This window comes from Dasypus novemcinctus, chromosome 12, assembly GCF_030445035.2.
Source record: "Dasypus novemcinctus isolate mDasNov1 chromosome 12, mDasNov1.1.hap2, whole genome shotgun sequence".
In the NCBI taxonomy this organism is placed as follows: Eukaryota; Metazoa; Chordata; class Mammalia; order Cingulata; family Dasypodidae; genus Dasypus; species Dasypus novemcinctus.
Genome location: NC_080684.1, coordinates 62525760 through 62550915, shown reverse-complemented (window position 1 = coordinate 62550915; position 25156 = coordinate 62525760). Strand labels below are relative to the sequence as shown.

The following is a 25156-nucleotide window of genomic DNA, read 5'->3' as shown; positions in this document are numbered from 1 at the left end:
TCCACCCATTTGGGGCCGCATTTGGGTAGGCTGCGGGGAGGTGGGGGGGTGGCTCTAGGCACACCTGGGTCCCTACAGCACCTGCTGCAGGGGCTCCGCTGCCTCTGTGGCTTGTGATGGGGTCTCCGTGAAGTTGTGGAGCCTCTTCTGTAACCAAGAACACCAAGTGATCACATGGGGGTCTGGATAATGCTGGGAAAACTACCATTCTTTATCAGTTCTTTTTTTTTTAAATAGTTTTCTGACTTGTTTTTTCTCTCCCCTCCCTCCCCCCCCCCCCCCATTGTCTGCTCTCTGTGTCCATTCACTGTGTGTTCTTCTGTGTCTGCTTGTAATCTTGTCAGCGGCACTGGGAATCTGTCTCTTTTTGTTGCATCATCTTGCTGCTTCAGCTCTCCATGTGTGCGGCCTCACTCCTGGGCAGGTTGTACTTTTTTCGCACAGGGCAGCTCTCCTTACAGGGTGCACTCCTTGTGCGTGGGGCTCCCCTGTGGGGGGGACACCCCATGTATGGCATGGCACTCCTTGCGCACATTAGCACTGCACGTGGGCCAGCGTCACCACACGGGTCAGGAGGCCCTGGGTTTGAACCTTGGACCTCCGATATGTAGGCGGATGCTCTATCCATTGAGTCAAATCCGCTTCCCTCTTTATCAGTTCTTTTTTTTTAAAGATTTATTTATTTATTTCTCCCCTCCCTGGTTGTCTGTTCTCTGTGTCCATTTGCTGCGTTTTGTTTCTTTGTCCGCTTCTGTTGTCAGCGGCACAGGAATCTGCATCTCTTTTTGTTGCGTCAGCTCTCCGTGTGTGCGACACCATTCCTGGGCAGGCTGCACTTTGTTTCGCGCTGGGCGGCTCTCCTTATGGGGTGCACTCCTTGCGCGTGGGGTTCCCCTACGCGGGGGACACCCCTGCGTGGCAGGGCACTCCTTGCACACATCAGTACTACGCCTAGGCCAACTCTATACGGGTCAAGGAGGCCCAGGGTTTGAACCGCGGACCTCCCATATGGTAGACAGACGCCCTGACCACTGGGCCAAGTCCGTTTCCCTATCAGTTTTATCAGTTCTTGATAAAAGAAGTGGTTCACACTTCTCCAACCATAGGAAGCAAGATGGAAGAGATCGTGGTGAAGAGCACACATTTCTTCATGTGGGACATTTGTGGCTTGGTGGCCAGGAGTCCCTGTGGTCATTGCAGTACACCCACTACTCAAACATGGAGTTCATCATTCTTGTTCTGGACAGCAATGACAGGGAGTGATCAGCTATTACAAAGGAAGAATTATACAGAATGTTGGCTCAGAGGGACTTACGGAAGGCTGTGGTCCTCATTTTTGCAAACAAGCAGGACATGAAAGGGTACATGACAGCAGCTGAGATCTCCAAGAACCTCATGCTCAGCTCCATCAAGGACCATCCATGGCACACTCAGCCTGCTGCACTCTCACGGGAGAGGGGTTATGACGAGGCTAAAGTAGATGACCTCCTGGATTGGCGTGAGATAACTTTTACTGCAAAGAGACTGCTCTATATATTCTGTGAACATGAACATTTTTCCTGGTATCTTTGACTGCTAAAGCAGCAGCATGTTTAATTTATAACAACAAAAACCTTTGTGAGGGACACTTGAATCAAGTGCAGCTGAACTGGAAACATAGATTTTTTTCTTAATTTTTTTAAAAATTCACTAATCTTCAGTTGGATGAACATAATGGATAACTATTTTCGGCAACAAATTATTTTGACTGTCTATTCTAATGATTCAAAGACTGCCTTGTAAGACATATTTGTCACGTGATCAATGTTTTCTGAACTACTGTAATAAACTTAATGACCTTTCATTTATTGGTCGTATCTTTCAGACAGAACTTATAATGGGAAGCTGCCTAGAGGAGACATGGAAGGAAAACTAAATCACCAGAATTTGCCTTTAAATGAGTAACTCCCCCACATTATTGCAAGTCACAGAGTAATTTTAAGTTGCTATTAGCATGAAAATTAAGTCATTTATTTATCTGAAAGAACAAAGGTCCCTCTTCTGCCTGTGAGTTTATCCACATTTGGTGAGAGGCCAATCTGGCTTGTTTGCTGGGTCTTGCTGGGTACATCTGTGAAGAAGGTCATATCATTTCCAGCATTTGTAACTATAGGGCATTAGTAAAGAAACCAGCATTGAAATGGGAAGGTTCTTTACTGTCAGTTACAAACAACTTTAATAGCAGCAGAAGGGTCAACAATTCCACTTGCAAGGGGCATCACATCTGTAAGTACTATATTTTGGGCAAGAACTAAAGCAGACATAGAAACAGTTTATTTCATAAGTTTTGAGAAAGTATCTGTCTGTAATAACATTTCTACCATCAGCAGTATATTATTTAAAGCACCATATGGCATTCCTTAAATATGTTTGAGTTTTAGTATAATAGGCTTGAGACACTTGCCATATTTATACTTAGGCTTCATGTTGTAAAATTTTTTTTGCTGGATTATAGGCAACTGCTGAATTTAATTCTAGTTTTTAGGATATTACTTCAAACCTCCAAGTTACTACACTAACAGCTTATAAATTTAAAAAATATTTGAAGACAAATAAGTCTTAATCTCTCACGTTTTATTGGACAGCATTAAAAAGTTGCAAGACAGTTTTCAAATGAAGGAAAATCTAAACATTGCCTACATTAAATTAAAAAGGAGAACAAGGAAGCGGACTTGACCCAGTGGTTAGGGCGTCCATCTACCACATGGGAGGTCTGCGATTCAAACCCCGGGCCTCCTTGACCCGTATGGAGCTGGCCCATGCGCAGTGCTGATGGCACAAGGAGTGCCCTGCCATGCAGGGGTGTCCCCCGCGTAGGGGAGCCCCATGCGCAGGGAGTGCACCCCATAAGGAGAGCCGCCCAGCGCGAAAGAAAGTGCAGCCTGCCCAGGAATGGTGCCACACACATGGAGAACTGACACAGAAAGATGACACAACTAAAAGAAACACAGATTCCTGTGCCGCTGACAACAACAGAAGCAGACAAAAAAAAAGAACACGCAGCAAAATGGACAGAGAACAAACAACTGGGAGGGGGGGTAAAGGGGAGAGAAATAAATAAATAAATAATAAAAATAAATCTTTAAAAAGAAAAAGGAGGACAAGTATTGTAGTTTCAAAGCTGTTTATTTCAGGTGTTTGAGTTTGCTATAATGAAAAGGTTAAAATGCATATTTAGAGAATACTTCATTTTTTCAGTGTTTTTCTTTTTTTTTATTTCAGCAAATAAATAAATAAAAAAAATAAGATTCAGTGTTCATAAGAATATCTGAATACCTGTTGAAAGTTGTGTTTAATTTTAATATTTTTATTTGTAAATTGATTTAAATTTTGCCTTGTTTCAATTATACTGATTTACTGTATTTAGTCAAATTTAGTGTGTTAACATTTTTTGGTTTCCATTTAGAACTGAAAAATATCCAGAGTAAAGCTTTCTGGACTTCGGGAAATAGTGGTTTGACTTTGTTTTGAACCTTTTTCTTAGTGATCCTGTAGAGAATAAGCTCTTTTCCTTTTTATTTTTATATTTTTTTTAACAGTTCTTCAGTACGATGAGAGCAAAGCAGACCTAAGTCAGTGTGGATGCTTGGTGGGGTGGGGTAGGGGTGGGGTAAGGAAAGTTCAGAAAGCACCTCTTACCTAAGTACTCTTTGCCAGGATTTCCATCTTGGTTATGTAGTTTAGCTGTATGTGTTAAGGGGAATTCTGTAAGTCTTGTTTTGGGAAAAAAGCATATTCCATTCTTATTATGAAATGATTATCTGCCTTCTTATAATATGTTTAACTGGCTCAATTTTCCTCTATCAAAGTGCATGGTTATTTTCTATATTACCACATCAGCATTATTTGGAAGTATTTTTATTTCTTTTTTTTTAAGATTTATTTATTTATTTATTTCTCTCCCCTCACCCCCCACCCTGGTTGTCTGTTCTCTGTGTCTATTTGCTGCGTATTGTTTCTTTGTCCACTTCTGTTGTCAGCGGCACAGGAATCTGTGTCTCTTTTTGTTGCATCATCTTGTTGTTGTTGTGTCAGCTCTCCGTGTGTGCAGCACCATTCCTGGGCAGGCTGCACTTTCTTTCACGCTGGGTGGCTCTCCTTACGGGGCGCACTCCTTGCGCGTGGGCTCCCCTACGCAGGGGACACCCCTGCGTGGCAGAGCACTCCTTGCGCACATCAGCACTGCGCATGGGCCAGCTCCACGGGGGTTAAGGAGGCCCCGGGTTTGAACTGCGGACCTCCCATGTGGTAGACAGACACCCTAACCACTGGGCCAAGTCCACCGCCCTGGAAGTGTTTTTAATACTCAATTGTATTTTGTCAAACAATTACTAATATAGACTCAAATTTGCTATTTAATTTTAAAATAAAATTTTATTTTCTAAATCCTTTTTAAAAACATGCTAGTTTTGCATTAGAAATGATTTATTTTAACTGTGTTGAAGATGATATTGGCATACACCTAGATTTTCTGCCAAAATCTATGTTTGAACATAGGTTGACTGAACATTTTGTAAAAATTTACTTAGGAAAATTCTATAAGACTTTTTAAAGTATTTTATAAGTTCTCATGAAATGTTTTCTGTTATAGTAGTATGAAAGCCAGTTAGTCTTTATTCCAAGAGAATGTTTTGACCCATGCAGTATCCAGTTCTAAAGCACTAATTCTCATATTGGTCATAAATCAGTTATGCAATATTGTCTGATGAAAAATGCAAATTGTAATTGATTAGTGCCTTTATTCATATTTTGAGATAAATTCTCAATTTTATACTATGTTCTTTGGGGGTAAGAGGATCAACTAATGTATTTAATGATCAAATAATTAGCATCTCATCCTCACACATTGCCTATCAGAGCTTCTCATAAATATTGGAAAGGAGTGAAACTACCGACATTACCCTCAGGAGGTTATTCTACATTTGATATTTTTAGTTGAGGATAAAAAATTAAATTTAGGGAAGCAGATTTGGCTCAAATGATAGAGCATCCGCCCACCATATGGGAGGTCCAGCGTTCAAACCCAGGGCCCCCTGACCTGTGTGGTGAGCTGGCCCACGCACAGTGCTGATGTGCGCAAGGAGTGCCCTGCCACACAAAGGTGTTCCCGCGTAGGGGAGCCCCGTGCGCAAGGAGTGCGCCCTGCAAAGAGAGCTGCCCTGTTTGAAAAAAGCACAGCCTGCCCAGGAGTGGCAGCGCACACACAGAGAGCTGACACAGCAAGATGACGCAACAAAAAGAGACACAGATTCCCAGTGCCACTGACTAGAATGCAAGTGGACACAGAAGAACACACAGCGAATGGACACAGAGAAAAGACAATGGGGGGAGAGGAGGATGCAGGGGAAGGGGAGAGAAATAAATAAAAAATAAACCTTTAGGAAAGCAGATATGACTCAGCTGATAGAGCATCCACCTACCATATGGGACGGTCCAGGGCTCAATCCCCAGGCCCTCCTGACCCGTGTGGTGAGCTGGCCCACGCGTGGAGCTGCTGTGTGCAAGGAGTGCTGTACCACACAGGGGCGCCCCCACGTGGGGGTGCCCTAAGGAGTGTGCCCTGCAGGGAGAGCCGCCCCGCGTGAAAAAAAGCAGAGCCCGCCCAGGAGTGGCACCGCACACACAGAGAGCTGATGCAGCAAGATAGCGGAACAAAAAAGAGACGCAGTTTCCGGAGGCTGCAAACGGGCACAGAGGTACACACAGCAGGTTGACACAGAGAGCAGACAATGGGGGGGGGAGGGGGGAGAGAGAGAAATAAATAAAAATAAATCTTAAAAAGAAAAAGAAAAAATATAAATCTTTAAAAAAAATTTAGCTGAAATCTTTTCAATATGTTACAACTTAAATGGAAAACTACCCTGTAAATTCAAATACGGCATTTTTCCTAATTTTGAATATGTTGCATACTCCATCTTTTAATCCCATCATTTGTATTGATGCTTATTTGAGAACTTTTAGTAATTAACTAGCCTTTTGTGAATTATTAATGCCTTAAAATCTGAAATATTAATATAAATGTAACCAATTAAAAACTATGAATAAAAATTAAAAAATTAAAAAATTAAAAGCTTCTACCCTTCTTTGTGTACAATTTGCAAACCATTCTGAAAGTGAAATACGTGCACAAGTCTGCAAGGAGCGCAAATTTAAGATATGGTAAGTGTTTTACAGGCTACTTTTTAAAACTGTCTGCCACAACTAGGCCTTAACATTGTCATCTTTTTTTATCAGAATTTTTTTTGCTGGCCTGCCTTCCACTACTCTAAACAATAAAGCATTTTTTTTAATGAATTGAAATTAAGGAAGAACTACACCTGCTAGAAAAGAAGAGACAAAAGTAAACAAGTCTTTTTCCTATAGGCCCAGATGTTCTTATTTAAACCATCTCAAATGTTCATGTCTTATCTCCCCATTTGGACTATAATCACCTAGAAGACTAAGAATTTATGGCCCCCCCATATGAAATTTTTTTTAATTTCTTCCCACTTTCTATACCTTTTCCCCTGGCCCTTTTGCACATTGTTTCCTTGTTCTGAGACACTCTTCCCCTTTCCACTTTTGTTTGGCTAACTCACCTCTCAGGTCTTGGCTTAAACATCCCTTCCCCTATGAAACTTATCTCTTAGACAAGAGTACCTCCTCTGCTCATCACACTTCACTATAACTCTCCCTACTTGCCTGTAAAGTCTGCAAGAATAAATCTATTCTGTTCATTGCTATGTTCCCAGCACTTTGCAATAATAAATGCCCAACAAATAATTATTGGCTTAAAGAATTATCTGTTTATATATTTTGTTTCTTCCTCATACAATTAATATATTAAATAATATATTAAATAGGTATGGAAGCAGATAATATATTAAATACATACCAGGTAGTAGGCTCCTGCCTACTACATGGGAGGTTCCCAGTTTGGTTCCCAGGGCCTCCTAGAGAAGACAAGCAAGACAGTGAGCTGGAACGATGAGCTGGCATGACAAGCTGATGCAACAAGATGACACAACAAGGAGACACAAAGAGAAAACACTATGAGAGAGACAACAAAGCAGGGAGTGGAGGTGGCTCAGATGATTGAGTGCCTCTGTCCCACATGCACGGTCCCAAGTTTGGTTCCTGGTGCCTCCTAAAGAGAAGATGAGCAGACACAAAGAGCACACAGCGAATGGACAGCAAGTACAAACAGTGATGGGGGATGGATAAATAAGTAACTTTAAAAATATGTATGTGTGTGTATATATATACACACACACCATATATATATATACACACACACCAGGTATTTAATATATTGCTCTTGAAGGAAAACACAATAAGCAATTATTTGTAAGCCAGTGGGTGGGACAATGTCCTGCAGAATAACTGGACATGGTCTTTAGAGCCTTCTACCAACTGGCCTCTTGCCCTCTCCTTTCCTTCCCCAATCAATTCAATGAGACCTACCGTGTTCAAGGCTCTAGGGATGCAATGGTAAAATGAAGTCCCTACACTTCAGTGACTTAACTTACAGCCTAGTGGGAGAGATAGATTAACAAATAAATGATATAATGTTCTCAGTGATAAGTGCTATAAGGAAAATTGAAATAGAGGAATTAGTAATGGAGAATGGGGATGACTATTCTAGATGAAGTGGGCAGGAAAGGTATCTCTGAAAGGAGAGAGGGAGCCGTGTGAATATCTGAAGGGAGAATGTTATTAGGAGAAGAACTACAAATGCAAATTCCTGAGCAGAAATGGATTTAGCATGCTTGAAGAAGAGGAAGGAGACTAGTAATCTAGAGCAGAAATTGGATGAAGAGTGGTAAGAAATAAGGTGAGAGAGATAAGGGGGCAGGTAACGTAAGTACTCATGGAACTAGGTAAGGCCCTCGGATTCTATTCTGAATGTAATGGGCAGATTTTGAGCACAGGAGTGTCATAATCCATCTTCTTGTCTTTCAACATTGATTGAGCATCTGTTAAATGCCTGACACTGTGCCAGGCCCACTTCTATGTTCCATCCCCTCTGTGTTCCATCCACAGTAGCATATTCACAATTCTCAGAACAGGCTCCAGATTTTCCATGTCTTTTTCTGCGATCTACCTTGTTTCCTATGCAGCTGACAAGATTAGGTAAAATGGCATCTCATTTGTGAGCTTGTTTTCTTTGGGCTCCCATGGCACTGCTTTGTGCCTGTCTCACAGTAGTTATAATTGGCTACAAGTACATCAGTTTTTCCCAGCAGAACATAAATCAGCAGAATATCTTATTTTTGTCTAAAGCCCTGAAATGAATTTCTAATCTTTATTCTCTTGCAAATTCATCCATTTTAGGAGCCATTTAAGAAAAAAAGAAAAAGAAAAATGCACATGCTATGGTAGGAGGCAAAACTAGTTTAGTGACATAGAATAAAAAGATACTCATTGAATTTAAGGAAAATTATAGTAGTACCTATTTTTTAAAAAGATTTATTTATTTCCTTTATTTACCCCCCTGCTCATTGTTTGCTCATCTTCTCTAGGAGGCACAAGGAACTTAACCTGGGACCTTCCACGTGAAAGGCAAGCGCCCAACGGCCTGAGTCACTTCCACTCCCTGTGGGCTGTGGTGGCTGCTGGCTTGTGGCATCTGCTTGCTGTGGGGGGAGGCAGCATCTAGCTCATTGCTGCAGGACAGCATCTGCTTGTCTTCTTTTAGGAGGCACAGGGACCCAAACCCAGGGCCTCCCGTGTGGTAGGCAGGTGCCCAACTGGTAGAGGCACATCTGCCTCCCAGTAGTACCTGTTTTCATGATGCATTTTGTCATCCATAAACATTAATGCAGGGAAGCAGATGTGCTCAAGGCGTTGGGCACCTGCCTACCACATGGGGGGTCCTGAATTCAGTCCCTGATACCTCCTAAAGAAGAAGAATAAGATAGCAGAGGTTTGGTGTGGCAAGTTGATGCAATAAGATGATGCTACAAGATGATATCACAGATAACACAACAAGGAAACACAGTGAGAGACAAATCAAGTAGGGAGCAGAGGTGGCTCAAGTGATTAGGTGCCTCCTCCCACATGGGAGGTCCCAGGTTCTGTTCCCAGTGCCTCCTAAAAAGAAGACAAGCAGACACAGAAAGCACACAAGGAACAGACACAGAGAGTAGACAGCAAGTGCAAACAATGAGGTGGGGGGAAATAAAAATAAATCTTAAAAAAAATAATAATGCAAAGATTAAGTAAACATTAGTAGAATCACAGAGTTGGAATTGATCTTGTAACCATTTAGCCCATCTTGCCTTATCAAGTGAGAGGGGCTGGTGGCTAAAGAGTCAGTGTGTGGAGAAAACAGTTACTGTAGCTAAATCCTTGGGAAAATTGGTTAGATCATCAAAGAGGGATTGTGTTAGTCAGCCAAAGGGGTGCTGATGCAAAATACCAGAAATTGGTTGGTTTTTATAAAGGATATTTCTTTGGGGTAGGAGCTTACAGATACCAGGCCATAAAGTGTAAATTACTTCTCTCACCAAAGTCTATTTGGAGCAAGATGGCTGCTGACATCCTCCATGTTTCAGGCTTCCTGGGTTCCTAGGTTCCTGGGGCTTCCTTTTCTCTGGGTTCAAGGTTCCTCTCTTCCTGGGGCTGGCTTCCCTTTCCTCTGTGAGCTTGCTTCCCGGGGCTCCAACTTAAGTCTTCAGCATCAAACTCCAACATCAAAACTCCAACATCAGAAACCCCCAACTCTGTTCTGTGCCATGCCTTTTATCTGTGAGTCCCCAATGCCTTAATGATGTGGCCCAATCAAAGCCTAATCATAACTCAATCAGGCCCAGGTACAGATCAGAGTACAAACATAATCCAATATCTATTTTTGAAATTGGTAATCATATCAAACTGCTACAGGGATGAATAAGAAATGAAGAGCAAAAGAGTGCAGGAAAATGGAAGAGAATGGGCCTGATCCTAGCCCTTGGAAATGGGCTGGGAACTTAAAAACACAGATATCAAAAAACTCTCTCCATTCGAATACATTCAATGCTTCCTTACACATGCCAGTGTTTTGTGAGGCTCACCCCACACATGCCCTCTTTAAGTCTGGAGTTGGAGGACTGGAGCAACATTTGGAAGCTCCTAAACTTATATACTTTTTTCTGAAAAAGGGAGCAACAGAGGAGTGTAAGAAGAGATCTCTAACTATACTGAGGGCAGGTTCAGATCACTGACCAAAACAGTTTAAGGAATATAATTGTAAAGTGGTTCTCCTGCACTTTAGCTAGAATATATGCAGCACTGATATGGGCAAATCCAAACCTCTCCCAAATTATAAAACACAAGTAAAACCTGAGTGAGTGAATGAATGACTAACTAAATAGAATAATGATAGATGTAAATAAATAGACAATAATATAAATTCACAAAAAGCAAAAAACAGTCTAGATGGACTTCAATTTTTTTTTTTTTTAGGTACCAGAGCTGCAAATTGAACCCAGGACCTCACATATGAGTAGCTGTTGCTCAACCACTGAGCCACAGCAGCTCCCCTGAGTTGGTCTCTTTGCCTGTTTGCTTTTTGTTTGCGTTTTGTTTCTAGGAGGCATTGGGGATTGAACACAGGACCTCACACATGGGAAGGAGGCATTCAACCACTTGAGCTACAGCTGCTCCCCAACTTTAATTTTTAAAAGTAGTTGGGGGAAACGGACTTTGGCCCAGTGGTTAGGGCGTCCGTCTGCCATATGGGAGGTCCGCGGTTCAAACCCCGGGCCTCCTTGACCCGTGTGGAGCTGGCCATGCGCAGTGCTGATGCGCGCAAGGAGTGCCGTGCCACGCAGGGGTGTCCCCCGCGTGGGGGAGCCCCACGCGCAAGGAGTGCGCCCGTGAGGAAAGCCGCCCAGCCGTGAAAAGAAAGAGCAGCCTGCCCAGGAATGGCGCCGCCCACACTTCCCGTGCCGCTGACGACAACAGAAGGGGACAAAGAAACAAGACGCAGCAAATAGACACCAAGAACAGACAACCAGGGGAGGGGGGGAATTAAATAAATAAATAAATCTAAAAATAAAAATAAAAAATAAAAGTAGTTGGAAAAAATAAGGACAGAAAATACATTTAGTGGTCTAATAATGGAAATGTTAAGCAAGGTTTCAAAAGCTATATATTTAATAGACATTCTTAAATAGTATTTCTTAGACATAATTAGTACTCATTTTTTAAACATTAAATTTTTTTCCAATATAATTTTACTTTAAATATAGCTAGATTTTTTTTTTAAGGTGCTGAGCTTGCTCTTTACTAATATGTCTACCTTTTCTTTTCTGGCTAAGTTTCTCAGTAAACCACTGAGTTAAAAATGCATGTGTACATAAGCACAATTTATTAATATGAAAATGGATAATAGTTGTTTAGCATCCCTAATATAGATACTGCATCTCAATAGTGATATTTTACCACTTGTAGCATTTTTATATTCCTGGATTTTGGACAGTAATAATTTTGAAAGGAGTAACAAGTCTTGAATGGAATCCTTAAAATAATCTTCTGTGTTCATTTATATGTCTTTGGAAATGTTAACAAAAGCAAGAACATTTTCTCAAATCTAGGGATAAAGCTCTCTTTAGAAACCACCAACATATCCCATTTGGTTGATACTGATCATAAAAATAGAAGTGCCCTTTATATTCTATGTATTTATTATTCCTTTATTCTTTTATTAGCTGCATGGTGGCTCCAAACTAACTAAATTTGCAACTTCAAGTTAAAATAGGGTATGTGCGTTTCTATCTTACAATCATTAGAAGATTTTAAAATATGTATCCCTAGGCACAAAACCTACTATTTATAATTATGTATTATAATAAAAAGAATATTTTGGCATTAAGAATTTTATGTGAACCTTATTAAAAAGAGCTCTTGACTTCTTTGCCAATCTAAGTCTATGCTGCCAGTGAAACCAAAAGACCATGGGAAAGATCTTTAAATGCTTTGCTGACTGCTTTACCAAATATTATCTGGAATGTTTAGTCACTAAGAAGAAATGAGCATTCCTTGATCACCTACTATGTGCCAAGCATTGATAAGCACCTTATGCATATTAGATTTACTCTTCACACAACCGTAAAAGGCATTATGATTTCCGGTTTACAGAGGGAGAAACTGAAGTTCTAAGTTTAGGGGATAAGCAATGAAGACAGGTCTAAACAATATCTCTTTGATTTAATGTTCTTTCAACAAGTCAGCATAAATGACCTCAGGTTTTCCTTTAAACCTACTACTCTGCTCCCACATGCAATCTGAACCATTTTAACTGGATAATTTTGGGGGTACTCTAATATTGTTCAGGGGTTGTTTTTTGTTTTGTTGTTGTTTGCTTTTTAAGAGAAAATAGTCTTCAATTTGTCAGTGTGTAACTTATACGGAGAATGATGAATACTGTTCATAAACTTTATCCCATCCTGGCTCTTAAAAATAAGCTACATTTGCAACCTGTTTTCTTAATCTTTTTTTGAATTGGCAGTCTGAAAAGATGCCTCTAGTTGATAGTTAACAAATATTCAATTAAATCTGGCACAACCAAAAGAATAGGTTGAAAGTTTTAAATGGGCACTTAAGTTTATTTTCCAAATTTGCCTGTTAGTTAAGCTTTTCAACCATCTCAAGCATTACCTTAGACTTTTTTCTCTTTTGCCATGCTCACACGTTACCTCTGTTTTTAAAACCTCTTTTTCTTCCTATCTGTAGTCCCATTCCTCTCATTGGCTGCTCTTATACTGCATTATTCCTAGATGTATTCAAGTTCCCTTTACAGATTTAACAGCTTGCCTTTTCCTTGCCTACCAAGTATCTCCCATGTACTTGAGTATTCAGTTATCATTGTCATAATTGTTCTGAAAATAGCTTTGGTAAGTGGGCCAGCCCAGAAGCAATTTCTAAAGTTAACACCTTGAGCAAACAAATTATTATATGATTCACTCCTTTCATGATCCCTCATAAGAGAAAGAACATTGTTATATGGTAAGAATGTAGACATCATTAAGTTTTAAGTATCCAATAGTTGTAAAATGGGTTTGGTAGGTTTTAATAATTGCTCCGATGTTAAGACAAGGATTATACCTAAGTATAAGTTTTCATTGAAAGAAATGTGTATCCATTAGAAAACATCAAAGAGTTTAAAAACCATCTAATATACTTAATTCTAATTGCAGACTTGATTGCATTAATCTTTACTATAACTACAATATTTTTATACTGACTAATACCTGATTTAGTAGTAGTCTGAATCACAGAATTTTTTCAAGGAATGTGTTCATACTTTTATGCACCTACTGTAACCCGACTATTAATTTTACAGAGCTCCTAAGGGTCTCTACTTAGGAAGGGTTCATTATTCTAATTTAAGAATAAGTTGTAATTAATAAATAATTTATATTTGAATATAGCCCATCTAAGTAATTTGCTCTATCATGAGTTTTTACAGCTAAGAGATTTCAAAATGAGTCAGGAGGTCATTCCAGAGGTTATGCTTATACATTTCTCAGGAGGATCTCACTGACTGCCACAGCAAACAGTGCCTCAAGCAGGTGGTGCTCCTGGGGGCTCTAGAGACATCTGTCTGGACACTATTGCCAGGGGAGAGACAACCCTTAGAAATTGGCACCCCATCAGTGGGTCTTACTTATTAGGGCATCCGTCTACCACATGGGAGGTCTGCGGTTCAAACCCCGGGCCTCCTTGACCCGTGTGGAGCTGGCCATGCGCAGTGCTGATGCGCGCAAGGAGTGCCGTGCCACGCAAGGGTGTCCCCGCGTGGGGGAGCCCCACGCGCAAGGAGTGCGCCGTGAGGAGAGCCGCCCAGCGTGAAAAGAAAGAGCAGCCTGCCCAGGAATGGCGCCGCCCACACTTCCCGTGCCGCTGACGACAACAGAAGCGGACAAAGAAACAAGACGCAGCAAATAGACACCAAGAACAGACAATCAGGGGAGGGGGGGGGGAATTAAATAAATAAAATAAATCTTAAAAAAAATAAAAATAAAAATAAAATAAAATATATGATAACCTTATTTCCCCAATGTAACAGTTAAACTCATTTATAATTTTCCTACACATGCTCCTTCTGCCCCTTTTATTTGAACCTATAATTAGCACTATACCTGTTAAATATATGTCCCAGAGACTTAAATCTTCGGTCTGTTCATATGCCAGGTGAGCTCTGAATCTCAGAAAAGTTGCAGCCAACACCTACTCTCCAGTTCATTGGACTGGCTAAGGACAACTAACATAAGAATGATAATGGACAACGCCCATCCCAGGAAGCTGAGTATCTACAACTGCAAGCAAGACAGTTCCATCCATCTGTCCCATGGGATCTAAGCCCCCTCTCAGTCAGAAGCAGAGAGGTCATCACTATCCCAAAATCTTCAAGAATGAGCTATGAACAAACATAAGGGGGGAATGCAAGTAGGGACCAAAGTAGACATTATTATTCCAGTAATGGGGGAACTTGTAACATTGATATAAAGGTAGTTTCCAGAGGTTCTGAGAGGATGGAGAGGGAAGAATAATTGTAACATGGGGGATTTGGGGGACATTGAAATTGTTCTGCATGATATTGCAGTGATGGATACAGGCCATTATACATTTTGAGGAAACCTATAAAATTGTGTAGTGCAACGTATAAACTGTAATGTAAACTATAAACCATGCTTCAATATTTGTTCGTCAGTTGTAACAAATTTACCACACTAATGAAAGATGTTGTTAATGGGGGAAACTTTGAGGGGGAGGAGGTGGGGTATATGGGAAAATCCCCTATATTTTTTATGTAAATTTTATGTAATCTAAAATTTCTTTAAAAATAAAAATGAAGAAATTTTAATTAGCAGAGATAAACTTTCAATGTACACCAATACTGAGCCTCCTCCTTTGTATACTGAAAAACATTTTTCACCTAAAATATCATAGAAATAAAGTGGCTGAGGTAATTAGCAATGACTTTTAATATGTCCATTGAAATAGCATTAACAAAATGGATCTGAAATGTCTTCTGTACTATTGAGCATATTCATCACTCAAACCACTAGGTGGCACCAACAAGCCTTTTCCTAATACATACACTAAACTGTATGACTTCCCTTGAATTCCATCTGCCTGTAAACAATATCTGCTACAATTCTATCATCTGCTTAAGACCGTATAAATTCTACACAGCTGCTTAAGGAAGTCTGTATAAAATCATGCTCCTCGACAACAATAAATGTTATTACTTTAGCAAATTACTAGCTGCTTACAAAGTTATTTGTGTTGACAAAAATGTTGAGAAATCAGAACACAATGTATGACAAATTTAAAAAAAAAAACCAAAAAAGTCAACAGAAAAAAAACCCACAAGGCACTATGGATTTAGTGAGGAAACACTAGACTGATGAACAATAGCCCTGATTCTATTCTCAGATCTATCACCAACTATCTCAGTGTCTTGAGTAAGTCATTCTGGTTCCTAATCCCCTGGTCTGAAAAGGAAAGATTGGGACTAAAAGAGTTTGGTCTCAAAATTACTTAAGTAAAAACACGTTTCTTTTATAAAGTCCCACAGAGCTCCAACAGAGAAAACAGAGGGACAAAAGGTTGAAAGGAGACAAGATTAGAGTTTGAATGTTGGAAGGAGAAGGAGGGACAAGAAGCTCCTGCTTGGCTCTGCAACACTCTCTCCAGTGTCCCTGTGGTCCAGAAAAACATAACTTGGTGACCAATGAAATAGAAATTTAAGGTTCCTTCTGTTCTAGAAGTCTGTGATTCCAATATAGCACTATATACATGTTCTTACACATTTTCCCACATTATTTCCAATCCAGGAGATAGTGCAGATATTATTTCCTCCATTTTACAGATGAGTAAACTGAAGCTGAGTAACTTAATGTCTTTAAAAATCACCTAGAAAAATAACAGAACCCCCATTTTAAAAAGTGGGCCAAGTAATTGAACAGACATTTTTCACAAGTGGAAATACAAAATGGCCAAAAGACACATGAAAAGGTATTCAACATCACTAGCTATTGGGAAAATGCAGATCAAAACTTCGATGAGATATCATCTCATACCATACAGAATGGACATTTATTAAAGAACAGAAAACTTGAAGTGTTGGAGAAAATGTGGAGAAATAGGCATACTCCTTTACTGTGGGTGGGAGTGTAAAATGGTGAAACTTATGTGGAAGACAAGTTGGCAGTTCCTCAGGAAACTATTATCAACTATATTGTATGGTCTCACTGATAGGAACTAAATACAATGAGTAGACTTATGGAGTTGGACTATGAAATGTAGGTTGGTGGGAGATAGAATGTGAGATGGAAGGGGAAGAAGATGCTCAAATGTATGTAGAATGTTTAATAAAACCAAATGTAAATTGTGGTAATGGATGGACTTGATGGTAACACATTATAATGAATATAACAGACACTGTTGATTTATGGATGTGATTGCGGCCAAAAGGAGTAGTCTAGGAAGGTTAGTGTTAGTTGGAGGACAGCTGGAGAATAACATTGGGAATGTATAACAATGATTTTGTCAGTAGATGAGGATTGTGGTTAATATAAATACAGGAATGTTCTACTATAGGGTATTAAGAATGTGGTGATACATAGGGAAAATATAACTAATGTATTTATGGAATATGTTATAGTAACCAATGCATTGTAATGTAGCAAAAGCAAAGTTGGTACTATATTAATTCTAAAGGTAAAAAAATAATAATATGGAGTTTGGTTTAATGAGATATGAATATGATCAGGCTTTTTTTTTTCTCTTCTCTTATTTTTTTTCATTTTAAGGAGACCTTGGACAATGTCATTTAATGAATCTATATTCATCTGTGTATCTTTCTGAAGACTAGAGGAAAAACTGAGTTAGCAGTTACAATTAGATGAGATAAAAGGGCATGAGAAAGAACTTTTTAGGAGTAATGTTGCCATAACTTATTAAGTTGCCTTTTTTTTATTTTTATGAATTTTAGAGTTGTAAAAAAGTTTTTTTTTTTATTAAAAATCACCTAGATGTAGACTAGGAATCTAGGACTACTGTTCTTTTACTTTTTAAAAATTTTATTGAAGTGCATCGTTCATACATGAACATACATAAACAATACATGTATAGTAAAAGTTGTGAACTTACAAAACAAACCATGCCTAACATCATATAGGGCACCCATACATCATCCCACCAACAACAACTTACATTGTTGTGAAACATTTGTTACAAATTATGAAAAAGCACGGTCAAAATTCTGGTCTTATTTTTTTAACTTTTTTAATTTGAGAAAACTGTATATTCACATGCAGTTGTACAAAATAATAGATATTCCCAGTTTTGTAAACATTATAGTACAATATTACAGCAGGATATTGACATTAACACAGCCAAGATATAAAATAATCCCACCACCACAAGGATCCCTCTGTTATCCTTTAAGAGCTACACATACTTCCCTCCCATTCCCATCCCTTCTTTCGCCTCTGGGAACCATTAATTTGTTCTCCAATTTTATAAATGTTGTCGTTTCAGGAATGTTGTATGAATGAAATCATGCCATATGGAATCTTAAGGAATTTGATTTTTTTGATTCACCATAATTCTCTGAAGATTCATCTAGATTGTTGCATGTATCAAGAGTTCATTCCTTTTTACTGATAAGTAGTGTTACATGGTATGAATGTTTCACAGCGTATTAACCATTCACCCATTGAAGGATATCTGTTTTTCCAGGTTTGGGCTACTATAAACATTCACACACAAGTTTTTGTGTAAACAAAAGTTTTCATTTCTCTGGGATAGTAATTGCTGGGTCATTAGTTGTTTTTCTTTTTAAGATTTTTTATTTTTCTTTTTTCTTTTACTCCCCTCCCCCCTCCATTGCCTGTGCTCTGTGTCCTTTCACTGTGCGTTCTTCTGTGTCCACTTGCATTCTTGTCAGTGGCACCTGTAATCTGTGTCTCTTTTTGTTGCGTCATCTTGCTGTATCAGCTCTCTGTGCAGCACCACTCCTGGGCAGCCTGCACTTTTTTCAAGGCGGGCGACTCTCCTTACAGGACGCATTCCTTGCACGTGGGGCTCCCCTATGCAGGGGACACTACTGCATGGCACGGCACTTCTTGCGCGCATCAGCATTGCTCATGGGCCAGCTCCCCACAAGGGTCAAGAGGCCCTGGGTTTGAACCCTGGACCTCCCGTATGATAGGCGGGAGCTCTATCAGCTGAGCCAAAGCCACTTTCCACATTAGTTTTTAATAAACTGTAAAATTGTATTCCAGAGTGGTTGTCCCATTTTACATTCCCACCAACAAGGTAGGAGTGATCTAATTTCTCCCCATCCCCACTAAAACTTGGTGTTGTCACTAATTTTTGTTATTTTAGCCATTGTGATGGGTATTGATATCTCATTGTGGTCTTAATCTGCATTTCTCTAATGGTTAATGATGTTAAAATTTATTTCAAGTGCTTATTTGCCACCTTTATATCCTATTCAGTGAAATATTTCTTCTGGTCTTTTGCTCACTTTCTAATTGGTTTGTTTAGGATTATTTTACTTTTGAAATCTGAGAATTCTTTATATATTCTAAATATTAGTCCATTGTCAGATATGTAGTTAGAAATATTTTCTCCCAGTCAGTAGCTTGCCTTTTCATCCTCTTAACAAGGTCTTTTGCAAGGAAAATTTTTAATTTTTTATGATGTCCAGTTTATTAATTTTTCCTTTTATGGTTCATGTTTTTGGTGTCAAGTCTAAGAAGAATTTCTTAGCCCTAGATCTCAAACGTTTTCTCCTACATTTTTATCTAAAAGTCTTACAGTTTTATGTTTACGTTCATAATTCAGGCCCTATCACTTGAGCCACATCCACTTCCCTCATAATTCATTTTGAGTTAATTTTTGGATAAGTTGTGGAGATTAGGTTTAGATTAACTTTTTTTCTATGAATATCCAATTGCTGTACCATTTTTAAAAAGCTGTCTTTTTTTTCCATTAAATTTCATTTGTACCTTTATCAAAAATCAATTAGGCATATTTTTGTGGATCTTTCTCTGAGCTCTCTATTCTCTTTCATTGATCTACATGTGTATCCCTCCACCTGTTTTGATTAATATAACTGTATAGTAAGTCTTGAAATCGGATAGACTGATTCCTTAGACTTTATTCTTTTTAAAAATTGTTTCAGCTCTTCTGTCTCCTTTGCATTTACATATAAAATTTATAATAATCTTGTCTATATCTATAAAAGTCTTGTTGAGATTTTAATAGGAATTGTAATAAACATGTATATCAATCTGGGGAAAGTTGATGTCTTTATTATGTTGAGTTTTTCCAACTCATGAATGTGGTATGTCTCTCCTTCTACATCTTTGACTTTTTTTCATCAGTGTTTCATAGTTTTCAGCATGGAAGTCCTGTATGTATTTTGTGAGACTTACACCAAAGTATTTAAAATTTATCAGTATTTGTAAATAGTATTGTATTTTTAATTTTGGTGTCCACATGTTACTTGCCAGTATATAGAAACACAGTTGATTTTTGCACGTTTATCTTGCTGAACTCATTAGTTCTAGCAGCTTTTTGTGGATTCCTTGGGATCTTTCACATAGACAATCAATTCAATTGCAAACTGTATGCCTTCTCAAACTGTATGCATTTTATTGCCTTTTCTTGACTTATTGCACTGGCTAAAACTTCCAGTGCTATGTTGAATTAGAATGGTGGTTGCAGAATATCCTTGAATTATTTGTAATCTAATGGGAAAAGCATTCAGTCTTTCACAATTAAATATAATTTTAGCTGTAGGGTTTTTTGGGTTGTTTTTTTTTTTAGATCCTCTCAAGTTAAGAAACCTTTCTCTCTATTCTTATTTTTTGGAGTTTTTATCATGAATGGGTGTTGCATTTTATCAAATGTTTTTTCTGCATCAATTGATATGATTGTGTGATTTTTCATCTTTAGTCTGTTAATATGGCAGATTACATTGATTTTCAATATTGAACCAAACATGCATCTGCGAAATAAACCCCAGTTAGTCATGCTATTTACTTCCTTAAATATAGTCAAATTTATGTCTGTAGAATTCATTTGTTAAGGATTTTTATGTTCATTTTTGTGAACGATATTGATCTGTAATTTTCTCCTTGTGTAATTGTCTCTTTTTGGGACTCTATCTGGTATTGGTAATGGAGTAATAATAGTTTCATAAAACAAATTTGAAAGTGTTTCTTCCTCTTCTATTTTCTGAAAAAAAATTATGCATTCTTGATATTACTTCTTTAAATGTTGGGTGGAATTATCTAGTGAAACCATCTGGGTTTGGAAATTGGGAGGAGGGGAGTTTTTTAATTACTAATTCAATTTCCTTTACAGTTACAGGGCTCTTCAAATTATGTATTATACATTGGGTATGTAATGATAGTTTTTTTTTTTTTAAGGAATTGGCTGATTTCAGCTACACTGACAAATTTTTGTGTGTAGAACTGGTCTTATTCTCTTATTATCTTTTTGAAGTCCATTGTGATAAATTGTTTCATTCCTGATATTGGTAATTTGTGACTCTCTCTGTGTCAGTCTTGTTGGAGACTTGAATGCACTTTTTGAAGAACCAGATCTTTGTTTCATTAATTTTCTGTATTTTTCTGCTTTCAATTTCATTGATCTCTGATCTTCGTTATTTCCTTCATTCTGTTTCTTTGGTTTTATTTTGCTTTTCTTTTTGTAGGCTCTTGAAGTGGGAGCTTAGATTATTTACTGTAGACTTTTTCTTTTTCTAATTGTGTGTTTAGTGTTTACATTTTACATTTTCCTCTAAACAGTATTTTAGCTGTGCCACACAGATATTGGTATTATGTCTTCATTTTTATGCAATACAATGGATTGCTAAAAGTTCCCTTTAGGATTCTCATTGACCCTTGAGTTATTTAGAAGTGTATTGTTTAGTTTTCAAATGTTTGGAGATCTCCCTGTTATCTTTCCATCACTGATTTCTAGGTTGAACCCATATGGTCAGAGAACATACTCAATATGATTTCAATTCTTTCAAATTTTTTGAGATTTGTTTTATGCCCAATATATGGTCTATGTTGTTATATATTCCATGGACAGTTAAAAAGAATGTATATTCTGCTGTTGTTGGATAAAAATAGTTTATAAATGTTGATTTGATCCTGGTGTTTGGTGTAATTGTTAAGTTCTTCTGTGTTTCCTTTGATTTTCTGCCTAGTTGTTCTATCAATTGTTGAGAAAGGGTACTGGTCTCCAACTATAATTATGGATTTGTCTTTATCTCCTTTCAGTTGTATCAGTTTTTACATCACATATCTGCAGATCTATTGTTTGGTGCATACACATTTAGGATTGCTATGTCTTCCTGGTGAATTAAAATTTTATTTTTTCTTTTATAATGTTCCTCTCTCTGGTCATTTCCTTTGAGTTGAAGTCTACAGTATCATATATATATGATAATGAAGTTGTGAGTTTACCAAACAATCATTAATAAACTATAGGAGTCCCATGCACCAACCCCACCACCAATACCTTGCACTGGTATAGAATATTTATTACAACAGATGATAAAACTTTTTATAACTGTACTATTTTTTTAAAGATTTATTTTATTTATTTCTCTCCCCTCCCCCCCAGTTGTCTGTTTTCTGTGTCCATTTGCTGCGTGTTCTTCTTTGTCCGCTTCTGTTGTTGTCAGTGGCACAGGAATCTGTCTCTTTTTGTTGCGTCATCTTGCTGTGTCAGCTTTCTGTGTGTGCGGTGCCATTCTTGGGCAGGCTGAACTTTCTTTTGCACTGGGCAGCTCTCCTTATGGGGCGCACTCCTTGTGTGTGGGGGTCCCCTAAGTGGGAGACACCCCTGAGTGGCATGGCATTCCTTGTGTGCATCAACACTGCGCATGGGCCAGCTCCACATGGGTCAGGGAGGCCCGGGGTTTGAACCATGGACCTCCCATGTGGTAGACGGATGCCCTATCCATTGGGCCAAGTCCATTTCCCATGTACTATTTTTTTTAACAGTGGTTACCTTTGTTATAATTGATGGAAGATTATTAAGATAGTACTATCATCCATTATTTACATTAGTTATATTTTTCCCATATACCACCCTATTATTACCACCTTTTACTAGTATATTTGTTATAATTCATGAAAGATTATTTTTATACTTGTACTATTAGCTATAGTCCATCATCTACAATAGGGTTCACCATTTTGTATAGTCATCTATGTTTTATCTTTTAATTTTTATTCTAGTACTATATACATGCTAAGTTTTCCTCTTTTAACCACTCTCACCTATATAGCTCAGTGCTGTTGATCACACTCACAATAATGCGCTATCATCACTACCATCCATTTATAAGGCTTTACCACCAGCCTAAATAGAAAAACTGTATAAATTAAGCAACAACTCTACATTCTCTAATTCCAGTCTATCTCCTGGTAGCCTATATTTGAGATTCTAACTCTTATGAGTTTGCTTATTATAATTAGTTCACAACAGTGAAATCATACAAGATTTGTCCTTTTTATCTGGCTTACTTCACTCAACATAATGTCCTCCAAGTCCATCCATGTTGTCACATGCATTAGGACTTCATTCCTTTTTATAGCTGAAATAATATTCCATCATATGTATATCCCACATTTTGTTTATCCATTCATCATTTGGTAGACACTTGGGTTGGCTCCATCTTTTGGTCAATTTTGAATAATGCCACTGTGAATATTGGTGTGCAAATATTTCTTGAACTCTCTGCTTTCAGTTCTTCTGGGTATATACCTAGTTGCAGGATGCCAGATCACATGGTAATTATATACTCAGCTTCCTGAGTAACTGCCCAAACTGTCTTCCACAGCAGCTGCACCATTTTACATTCCCATCAACAATCAATGAGTATTCTTATTTCTCCACATCCTCTCCAACACTAGTAGTTTTCTGTTAATAGTGGTCATTCTAGGAAGTGCAAAATGATATCCCATTGTGGTTTTAATTTCCATTTTCCTAATAGCTGGTGATGTTGAACATCTTTATATGTGCTTTTGGTGATTTGTGTTTCCTCTTTGGAGAAATGTCTATTCAAGTCTTTTGCCCATTTTAAAATTGGATTGTTTGCTTTTTATTTTTTAGTTGTACGATTTTTTATATATTCTAGATATTAAACCATTATTGGATATGTGCTTTCCAAATATTTTCTCCCATTGATTATGTTGTCTTTGCTTTCTTGACAAAGTCCTTTGATGCACAAAAGTTTTCATTTTGATGAGGTCCCATTGTTTTAGTCAGGTTCTCTAGGGAAGCAGAACTGACAGGCAATACCTGTAAATAGTATGACATTTTATAAAATTGTCTCACACAACTATAGGGATGCAGAAGTTCAAATTCCATAGGGCAGGCTGCAAACCTGGGACTTGGATGAAGATTCTCAATGAGTTCCCTAGGAAATACTGGCTATCCAACTAGAGATGGAAATTCTCTTCCTGAATGTTGAAATCACTTCTCCTTTTAAGGCCTTCAACTTATTAAGAGTCGTCACTCATTGCTGACAATCTCCTTAGTTGGTTGTAGATGTAATCAGTCATATATGCAATCAATGCACTGATAAAAGTACATGAAATGCTCTTGTATTAAAATTAACCCAGTGCTTGCTTCACCAAACAATGGGGCACCATTACCTGGCCAAATTGACACATTAGCCTAACCATCACAGTCCACCCCTTGTCAAATGGCAGCCACACACATCCTTTAAACCATACTGAATATCTAAATAAAAACAATACCAGATAAATATATTTATATATAAATTTTATATATATATATAATTTTTGCCTAACAATACTCAACTGTCCTGCATGCAACTGGAAATGCAATAAACACCTCCAGAATAAGGTACATATCCTTGGGTAACATTCACTCTTAAACTTCACATCCTTACATACTACAACATAAAACTAATACAACTTATGACATATGATAAGGGGGAAAGATAGGGAAGAAAACAAAGATATTGATTTTACATACAAATATAAACATACTCATAACAAAACAAGGAAGAAATATTCATGACCGTTGTTATTGTCCTCATTTCTGTAACTGGTCATGTGATTGAAGTTCATATTTATCACTACCTTCTTCGACTGCCCATTCAATGCTTCCTTTACTCTTAGCAAGTGCCTCAGCTGGCCATGGTTTTTTGCCTGGTGGGATGACCCAAACTTTCATTCCTCAAGATTCTGGGCCATTGCTAGACTCTTGGATTGCGTGGTTGCAGTTTTCCATTGACTTTAATCACAGGACATGGTAGTATTAAGAGACACCTAGGGGATCTCCTGTATTCCAGGAATACTCTTCTTTGTCTCCATTGTGTAGCTGCAGTCTTGTTTCACCTTGATATTCAAGATAAATCATTCCAGGCAGTACAGTAATCCCGTTCTTCATTTGTTGATTCAGAGGCCTGAGGAACTCAAAGTGACTAGATGGCAGTCTTAACATCCAGTTCAATGGAATATTGTTGTGTTTCTGGTAGAATTTCTCCTCCTTTGGAACTAAGACCTGTAGACGAGCAGAGCTTAAGGTTGCAGGGAAAGGAAGCAAAAATTTTCTTAATGGATCACTAGGGGTAATAATATGTGATACCATTACCATTTCCACCCCTTGGTTCCTGACTACAGGGGAAACAGCACCATAGAGTGGATACTGATTAGAGCATACACAGCCCCTGGAGAACATTCCAACCCTGCAAGGTATTGCCTTCTAGCTGGCACCATAATTGAGTCTTCGAAAGGCCATTCCACTGGTCTATTAATCCAGCTGCTTCAGGTTGATGGGAACATGGTAAGATCACTGAATTCCATGAACATGTGCCTATTATCACACATTGTTTGCTATGAAGTTGGTTCCTTGATCAGAAGCAATGCTGTGTGGAATACCATGGTGGTGGATAAGACATTTAGAAAGTCCACAGATGTTAGTTTTGGAAAAAGCATTGCATGAAGGCAAGCCAAACCCATAGCCACAGTATGTGTCTATACTACAGTTAGAACAAATGGCTGCCCCTTCCACGATGGAAGTGGTCCAATATAACCAACCTGCCACCAGGTTATTAGGCTAATCACCTTGGGGAATG

At 38.3% G+C, this 25156-nt stretch overlaps 1 pseudogene; it reads left to right on the top strand.

Annotated features, from left to right (window-relative positions):
- Positions 1-1293: 1293 nt before the first annotated feature.
- The window catches only part of LOC101442889 (ribosomal RNA processing protein 36 homolog pseudogene), a 58457-nt pseudogene continuing 34594 nt past the window's right edge, over positions 1294-25156 (top strand).